This window comes from Balaenoptera physalus, assembly GCF_965194825.1.
Source record: "Balaenoptera physalus genome assembly, chromosome: 3".
NCBI classification, from domain to species: domain Eukaryota; kingdom Metazoa; phylum Chordata; class Mammalia; order Artiodactyla; family Balaenopteridae; genus Balaenoptera; species Balaenoptera physalus.
The window spans coordinates 16,665,824-16,674,616 of record NC_138890.1 but is presented as its reverse complement, the minus strand read 5'-3'; the positions used below and the strand labels follow the sequence as shown (position 1 = coordinate 16,674,616).

Sequence of the window (8,793 nt, the reverse complement as noted above, 5' to 3'; positions counted from 1 at the left end):
GACCGGTAGACTAAAGGACAGACAGTCTGGGTTGAGCACTGCCCCCATGCTTGAAATCTGCAATGAAATGCAGAGGGCAGAGGGAGGCATTGTAGGAAGCCCCAAAGCGTTTGTCCACGTATCCTTTCTTTCCTCTGTCCACCCATCTGCTCATTTATTTGTCTACCCATTTTTTCATCCATTTGTCTGTCCATCTGACCGTCCGTCCACTCCTGCATTCCACGAATATGTCAAGTGCCCACCATGAGCCAAGCTATATGCAAAAGGGATTGATTTCTGGTCCAAAATGGAGAAGATAGGAGATTGAGCAACTGCCTCACATCTTACTCTGTGCAGGAATAGAAGGAATCGCAGAAAACTGTTGATGGTGATAAGTGGAACCGGGTGGGAGAGTGAGGCAGTGGGGGTACAAACGATTTGTCCCTCTATGTTTTCTTTTTCTGTAACTTCACTATACCATCACAAATGAAGGGGGAAAGGTGGCCCGAATTAAACATAAATCCTGAGATTGGAATCAAGGATACATTCACACATTGCTCGCGTGGATTCTTTTCTTTATTTTTGGCTGTGTTGGGTCTTCGTTTCTGTGCGAGGGCTTTCTCTAGTTGCGGCAAGTGGGGGCCACTCTTCATCGCAGTGCGCGGGCCTCTCACTATCGCGGCCTCTCTTGTTGCGGAGCACAGGCTCCAGACGCGCAGGCTCAGCAGTTGTGGCTCACGGGCCCAGTTGCTCCGCAGCATGTGGGATCCTCCCAGACCAGGGCTCGAACCCGTGTCCCCTACATTGGCAGGCAGATTCTCAACCACTGCGCCACCAGGGAAACCGCTCGCGTGGATTCTTTTTTTTTTGGGGGGGGGGGGGTTGGTATTCTGCTAGTGGTCCAATTGACTCTCAATCAGTGAGTGAATGAGTTTCATTCTTTTTTTTTTTTTAATTAATAGCTACTTTATTTATTTATTTATTTTTAGCTGCGTTGGGTCTTCGTTTCGTGCTAGGGCTTTCTCCAGTTGCGGCAAGCCGGGGCCACTCTTCATCGCGGTGCGCGGGCCTCTCATTATCGTGGCCCCTGCCGTTGCGGGGCACAGGCTCCAGACGCGCAGGCTCAGCAGTTGTGGCTCACGGGCCCAGTTGCTCCGCAGCATGTGGGATCCTCCCAGACCAGGGCTCGAACCTGTGTCCCCTGCATCGGCAGGCAGATTCTCAACCACTGCGCCACCAGGGAAGCCCTCGCGTGGATTCTTATTTTAAAAAAAATGAATGCACATTTTTAAAGGTATATGGTGGTGAGTCTGACCTGACAGCCAGAGCCAGACCCTCACTTCTCCCTACCCTAGGGAAAGATACAGAGGGAAACTCGGTTGCAAACTGTATTAGTCTGCTCAGGCTGCAACAACAAAATACTACAGACTGGGTGGCAGAAGCAACAGAAATTTCTCACAGTTCTGGAGGCTGGAAGTCCAAGATCAAGGTGTCAGCAGAGTTGGTTCCCCCTGAGGCCTCTCTCCTTGCCTTGTACATCATTACCTTCTCCCTGTGTCTTCACGTGGCCTTTGCTCTGTGCTCACATCCTTGGTGTCTCTCTGTGTGTCAAAATTTCCTCTTCTTACAAGGACACTAGTCAGGCTGCATAGGGTCCACCTTAACAGCCTCATTTTAACTTCATCACCTCATTAAAGGCCCTGTCTCCAAATACAGTCACATTCTGAGGTACCAGGGGTTAAGATTTCAGCACATGACTTGGTGGGGAGGTACAATCCAGCCCAGAACACAGATAATAATTACAACAAGGACAACAATAAGAAAATGACAGTCACAAAACACACACCTTTCATAGGCTCCTAGAGGGAATGTATGAGCCAGAATGAATGGAACCCTGTCCAAGGCAGGTGTGGAAATGCAGGCTCACAATTGGGCAAACTCTTTAACTTCAGTGAGCCTTGGCCACCTCTGGGAAACGGCCTCACGATGTCTCTCTGGGGCTTGGGAAGCTGGTACACTGCCATGCACATCTCAGAAACTGTTAACATTATTAAATGATGCCTTTATACTCTCTATCCTTCCACAGCCAGTGAGTTAGGTCTTTTCGCTGCAACAAACATTCTATCAACTCCAAGGGGGAAATGGGGCACCCAATGTGGTGGACAGGTCCACCTCACCTGTCCCTCATTGGACCGAGGGCTTGGCCTCATGGATGGCAGTCCAGATGGCCAAGGGCAGGTACCTTGGGCGGGGCTCCATCCTGCATCATTCCTTGAGCGGGGGCGGCGAGGTGGCAGTGCTGACCATCTGGGGCGCTGGGGGCAGCTTGGCAGTCCTGGTGACTAAGACGCCCTCTAGTAGGGAGGGAAGCGAATGGGAGTGCCGGCATGCTGCGTCACAGGTCTAGAGATATAACCACTCCTCAAAGCAAGTGTTAAGACCAGCAGGACTTCTTGGTCCTCAGTCATCTGAGGACATCTCCACAGCCATGTGCACAGGCCGGCTGGCCCTCACCCTCCTGTCTGTGCTGAGCCTGGGTACCCAGGCCTTCAACAGCCGGCCTGTCAAGTGCTTTGAGGAGCCGCAGTATGAAGAGATGGTGCGGCTGGCCCAAGACGGGCTGGGGCCGACGGCGGAAAGGAAACAGATAGTGGTGATTGGGGGGCCGGGCAGGGCTCACCGCTGCCAAGACCCTGCAGGACGCTGGCCACCAGGTACATGATAGGGTGTGGGAGGGTCCTGCATGGGGAACGTGGGAGAGAGGGAAGTGGACAGCCTCAGAGAGCTGGGGCAGGGGACTGGGTCTAGGGCTCTAGGTGGGGGTAGAAGGGCTAGGAGAACTGGGTGGCCTGACTGTCTAACAAAGGGAGACCTGGGGAAGAGGCAGGAGGGCTGTGGGAGCTAGGCCTGCTAGGAGAGGATGTGTCCAGCCTCACTGAGGTCAGGAAAGTGCTGTCTTTCTAGGTGACTGTCCTGGAGGCCTCAGGGCATGTGTGGGTGGCAGAATAGAGACCCACAGAGTGCCTGGAGCACAGTGGTATGTGGAGCTGGGAGCCATGAGGATTCCCGCCAACCACAGGTACGGTCGGGAAAAGTGGGAGTGGGTAGGGAAGGCTGGGGTGTGGGCAGTTGTCTCATTTGTACTCTCGGGATTTTAGTTTATGGAGGTGATGAGTAGCCATGGAGAGGTTAATGCCACTGAAAGAATTTATTACTTACATTTCCAGAGAGAAGGGGACAAACCACACCACACAGGGGATACATTGGGATGGTCAGGAGGCAGAAGACAGGAGCAAAGAGAAGGCACAGACCTTGGCCTTTATTGGAGTTTCTCAGGGAAAGGCAACGTGGGACAGAGGTAAACAGCTTAGGTTTGGCTGGTTTGAATAATTACAGTGGGCTCTGGGCTGTAGGAGTGGTCTCTAGTTGCCTGGTACCTGGTCCTGGGTGAGTTAGGGCAGGGGAGATATTTACTTGGTGTGTGGGTGGGAACATGGCCTTGGATCAGCTAGTCTGCACGCTGAAAGGAGAGCTCTAGGCAAGCTGACATGCAGGAGAGACGTGGTTCGGCCCTGTGATTAATGAATATCAAATAGACAGAATCTAAGAAGACACAAAACGCACAGTTAGAACACACAATTAGAACAGCAGTCAATATCAAGGTCAAGACAAATAGCAATGAGTGGCCATCCTTTCCTGGAAGTCAGAAGGGCTGGGTCTGCCCCAACTCACAGCCTCAATGTTTTAATGTATATACTGTGCATAATGGCACCTGCCCTGCCTGCTTAGAAGCCGATGTGGAGGATCCCAAAAGATAATTAGGATGGGAGAGCACCTTGAAAAGTCAAAAGTGGCCTGCTAGGTTTGCTAACAATGGGAATAAATGAGTGTCCATCGAGGAGGGTGTGGTGTCTGGTGGGAGCCCTGGGACCAGAAACCAGCACCAGGTGACCTCATGGAGGGTCATCGTGAAGGGGTCCCTGCTCCGTGGAGAATGCAGGGTGGTGGAGGATGCTTCCTGGAGGCTTGGGAAGGATGCACATGGCCTCCAGTTTAGATAAGACACTGCTCTTCATGAAACCTCCTGGACCTTGAGGCCAGACGTCTCAGACAAAATGAGAGAGATCGTGGCCAAAACGGAGGACAAGCCTGGTGTGATGTGGCCACAAGAATGGTGGCCCTGTTCCCTCGTGGCCCTGCCGCCATTAGCGTAGTGACAAGGGGGCCTGTAGTTCTGTCTTTGGATAGAGGCCAGTAGCCGCAATACATCTGTGGGGAGCAAAGAGCAGAGCCCCTGTAGCAGGGAGGGCTGGCGGCTTCCTTGTCCCTGCTGAGCTGCCTCTGATTCGCACCCCAGGCTCTCTCATGAGCTCATCAGGAAGTCTGGGCTAAAGCTCAGTAAGTTCCGCGCCTCCAACAACCAGAGCTGGGTGCTGGTCAACGGGGTGCACAGCTCATGGGGGAGGCACAGTCCTACCCGCGTCTGCTGGGCTATCAAGTCAGGGCAAATGAGGAGTGGAAGACGGCAGAACAGCTTTTCCTAGAATCACTGCCAGGGAGTGTGAACATACCAAACTCTCCGACCCTGCCCAGCCTCACTCGGCCACAGTGGTGCCAGGTTTCCCGCTTTGTCCGTACTATTCACAGTGGCCTCGTAGGCCTACAGAAATGTGTCCAACACCAACAAGGAGGTAGACTTCCCACCTCTGTAACTCCCAGGTTGGTGGGGGAGCTCTGGCCCCTAACTTTACAGCCCCGTAATCTGTCCAATAGTTAAGTTTCCACCTTCGGGACATTCAGACTAGTTGTGGGACAAAGTCCTTGAACCCAGGAGAGAACATATATAAACCAACCTTGGACGTACACACAAGTAGAAGCATGAGTGAGGGAGTGGGAGCATGGGGGGCTGGACCAGGCGGAGGTAAGTGTCCGTGTGGGGTGGAGTTTGGTTCTCACTGAGTGCCCCTCCTTCCTCCATGCCCAGGTGGTGGAGGAGCTGAAAAGCAGTAGCTGCAGCCAGGTGCTGGAGAAGTACAACTCCTTCTCCACCAAGGTCAGTCCTGGGACCCACTTCCTGCTGCCCACAGCCCACCCTGTCACAATCTATGGAAACCACGGCAGGACCGCCCACCCTCTTTCCAGCTTGTAGCAGGAGAAACATGTTAACCCTTGACCCACCCTGCCCAGCAGGCAGCCAGAGGGAGCCTGTGCACAGACCCTGCTCCACATCCTCCCGCCTGAGGCTAAGGGCTGCCCAAGATGGAGAGGGGCTCCTTCCTCACCCACCTACTCCAACCCCTTGCTGTTTCTTACTCAGCCAAGCACACCCTCAAGGCCTTGGCATTGGCCGTTCCCTCTGCCTGGAATGCTCTTCCTGCAGATATCACATGGCTTGCCCCTCAACCTTCTTCAGGTCATGGCTCAAATGTCCACTTTGAACTGAGGTTCCTCCCATCTGGCACCCTCCCATCTTCCTTTCTCTGCAATATTTTCCACCCTGACACTTATCACACTGTATTGAATATTTTACTTGTTTAATTTGTTTATGGTCTGCTTCCCCTGCTGGAATGTAAGCTCCTGGAGGACAATGGTGGTGGGAGGGAGGGGAAGGAAGGGGGGAAGGGAAACAGGGGAGGAGGGAAGGAAAAAGGGAGGAGATGTACAGGGCTTGGAGAATAAGTCAAGCTAGAGGAGATTCTCAGTTGCCCACCCCTACCCCCCACCTTCCACCACACCCCATGCACAGAGGTAGGGAACCTACCACCCTCTCTGGGTTCTGGTTGTCTACACTGCAGATCTTGAAGCATGTCTCCAGGAACTTTGTGACGTTGCTTTTCCTGGGATGGTGGGGCCCTGCCACCTTGTCTCTGGTTTAAACATGCATGTTTGATAGAGGTTTTTGCCCAGGTTACGGCAAGACCAGCCATGCCCTGTCATCCTGGCAGTCCCTGTCAGGACTGCCCCCCCGAGTGCCCAGCCTCCAGGGCCGCTGCACTGGTGACAAGGGTACCAGATCATCCCCGGACACCCCTCAGCCCTCGGCAAGCTGAACAGTTGGTCACCCTAACAGGTGAAGCCCTCCTGGCCAGTTCTGTTGTGTGAACTCTGGCCTTGCTTGGGAGAAAGGAGCAGGGGTGAAGCACAGGCACAATCCTCAGTGGGCACTTCCAAAGGGAGAACTTCAGGGTCACTTGCTGGTGGGCTAGCCAGGACCACAGTGTGATGGTGGGGGATGCGGGCAGGGTGAGAAAAATTACTCAGTACCTAGATTCCTCCAGATCAGTGTAAGCGGCCCAACATACTTGCAGTTGACAGGAAGACTGGGTCTCAGTTCCCCCACCTGTAAAACAGGGGTGATAAGCTACTTCTTAGGACTGTATGAGGCTCATACAAGTGAAGGGCTCATCAGAGGGTGTGTATGTGGGAAGTAGCACTGAAAGTTAGCTCTTTTCCTGTTATTAGGACAAAAGGGAGCATTTTGAGACTGTCAGAGCCTAGTACAAGTGGACCCATGGCAGCCCCCAGGGGCCCGGCTGAATGGTCTGGCCATTCCACTCTGTCCAATTCTGTTTCTCCCTGTCCCTGGATGCAAAGCAAGGGTTCTCATGTTGGCTTCCAGACAATCTGACTCCCCTGCCTTCTCTCCCTGCACGTGGTCGGCTGGTTGCAGGGATACCTGATTAAGGTGGGGAACCTGAGCCGGGGGGCCGTGCAGTTGACTGGGGAGCTGCCGAATGCAGATGCTGGCTACCACGAGGCCTTCTTGGAGACCCTGCACGCCACCATCTCCCTCTTCCAGGAGCCCCAGTGGGAAATGGGGTGGAGCAATGGGAAAATGGGCATGGGTTAGCCAGTTACAAACCAGGACAGTGGTGGAAAGAAAGTTTAGATAAATCAGGTGGAAAAATCCCAAAAGAAATGGGGAAGAGGGGAAAGCAGGGTTTTCCAAACTCCAATGAGCCTCAGAATCACTAGGGGTCTTGTTAAACACAGAAGGTTGAGCCCCACCCTGAGTCTCTGATTCAGTAGATCTGGGCTAGGACCTGAGAACATGGCATTTCTGACATGCTTCAAGGTCTGCTGCTGCTTCCTGTCTTTGTGTCTAGGACCCCCACTTTAAGAACCTCTGGCCAGGAGGCAGTCACATCAGGAGGCTACAGATCTGCCTTTGCTCTGGGTCTCACCTGCTCTCTGGTTACAGAGATGAAGGTCCTTACAAGGGGCCTCACTGTCTTTCATCCCAGGAAGACGTATCAGGGCTGCTAACTCCAGACCCCAACCACCGAACCCCTGGTCGCTGTCAGGATGGTCTGGGGCTACAAAGGTAAAATAGACCGGGATTCACTCTCCCTCAGGGTTCTGTGACCCAATTCCTGCAAAAAAAAAAAAAAAGGCTACAGATATTTGCGGGAGGGCAACAGACCCTGCAAGCCTTCAGTGGCCAAGGGGACTGGCTCAGTTATTTAAGCACCCGGGCTTCTTCTTTTCCCAATAGCATCTTCTCCCTTCCTCCCAGAATTTTTTTCAGAGTGAATCCATTTATATTCAGGCCAGGGATTGTCTTAAAGGGAAAATGGAAGGAAGAGGAGGGCCTTCAGGCAGGCCGAGTGGGGTGACCACTTGAGGAGGCGGGGGGCGGGGGGGAGGTGTGTGTGACCGCGAGCCAGGCATGATCCACGTTTCAAGCCTGAGGCTCTGGCAAGGGACTGTACCTGCCCCGAGGGAATGCATTTTTCTGATTTGTCAGCCCCCAAATGGCACCTATCTCTAGTTCCCTGGAGCTAAGAGCCACCTTACCTGGCATGCCCTCCTTTTGCCAATGGCTTACCTCCCTAACACACAGGCCAGAGCAGGTCCATTAGAAGGCTCAGCCTCTGTACAGTCCAAATGGCCCATCCTCTGCCTGGCCTTGTCCATCAGCCTGCTTCCCTGTCTCTCCCTTGCCTGCTCACTCTCAGGTTCGATGAAATCGCTGGGGGCTTTGACCAGCTCCCCCAGGCCCTGCATGCTGCCCTCTTGCCCAGGACAGTCCCGCTCCACTCGCCAGCAGAGGAGGTAGAATCATACGGAGACCACGTCCACATCACCTACCGAACGCCTGACCCTCTGCAGACCAGGGTACATCTGACCGCCGATTACCTGATTGTGGCCACCACAGCCAAGGCTGCCTGACTCCTCTGTTTCCGGCCACCTCTCTCCCATGGCAAGGAGGACGCACTGCGATCCGTCCACTACAGCAGTGCCACCAAAGTGATCCTGACCCGCAGGCAGCATTTCTGGGAGCACAAAGTCATCTTAGGGGGCAGTCCAGCACCAACCAGCCTTCCGCTTCATCTTCTATGCCAACCACATCTTTCCCAATGGCACAGGGGTCATCCTGGCCTCCTATACCCTGGACGATGACTCCTCTTTCTTCGCTGTCATGGACGTGCCCGGGCAATTGATATTGTCCTGGACGACCTGGCAGTAGTCCATGACCTCCTCAAGGAGGAGGTGCGGGCCCTGGGCCCCTATTCCATGGTCAAGCATTGGAGCCAGGACCCCTACTCCATGGGCGGCTTTGCCTCCTTCACTCCCTACCAATATGTGGACTATGCCCAGGAACTCTGCCAGCCAGAAGGACAGGCCCACTTTGCTGATGAGCACACAACCCTGCCCCCCGGCTGGATTGACACAGCAATCAAATCACAGCTCAGGGCGGCACAGAACATCCAAGAGGCTGTGGGCATGGCTTTGACCAAGGACCCCAGAGACCCAAAAGAACCCACTCCAAAATCGAGCTATAGCTACACTTGAAACACAATACTGTAAATC

At 53.8% G+C, this 8,793-nt stretch overlaps 1 pseudogene across 1 annotated transcript; it reads left to right on the top strand.

Moving 5' to 3' along the window:
• Positions 1–1,252: 1,252 nt before the first annotated feature.
• On the top strand, positions 1,253–8,775 carry LOC309657046 (L-amino-acid oxidase-like; annotated as a pseudogene). The gene is made up of 6 exons (XR_014268298.1): positions 1,253–2,693; positions 2,944–3,058; positions 4,337–4,540; positions 4,964–5,032; positions 6,650–6,786; positions 7,938–8,775. The product of XR_014268298.1 is annotated as an L-amino-acid oxidase-like (transcript).
• Positions 8,776–8,793: the final 18 nt, after the last annotated feature.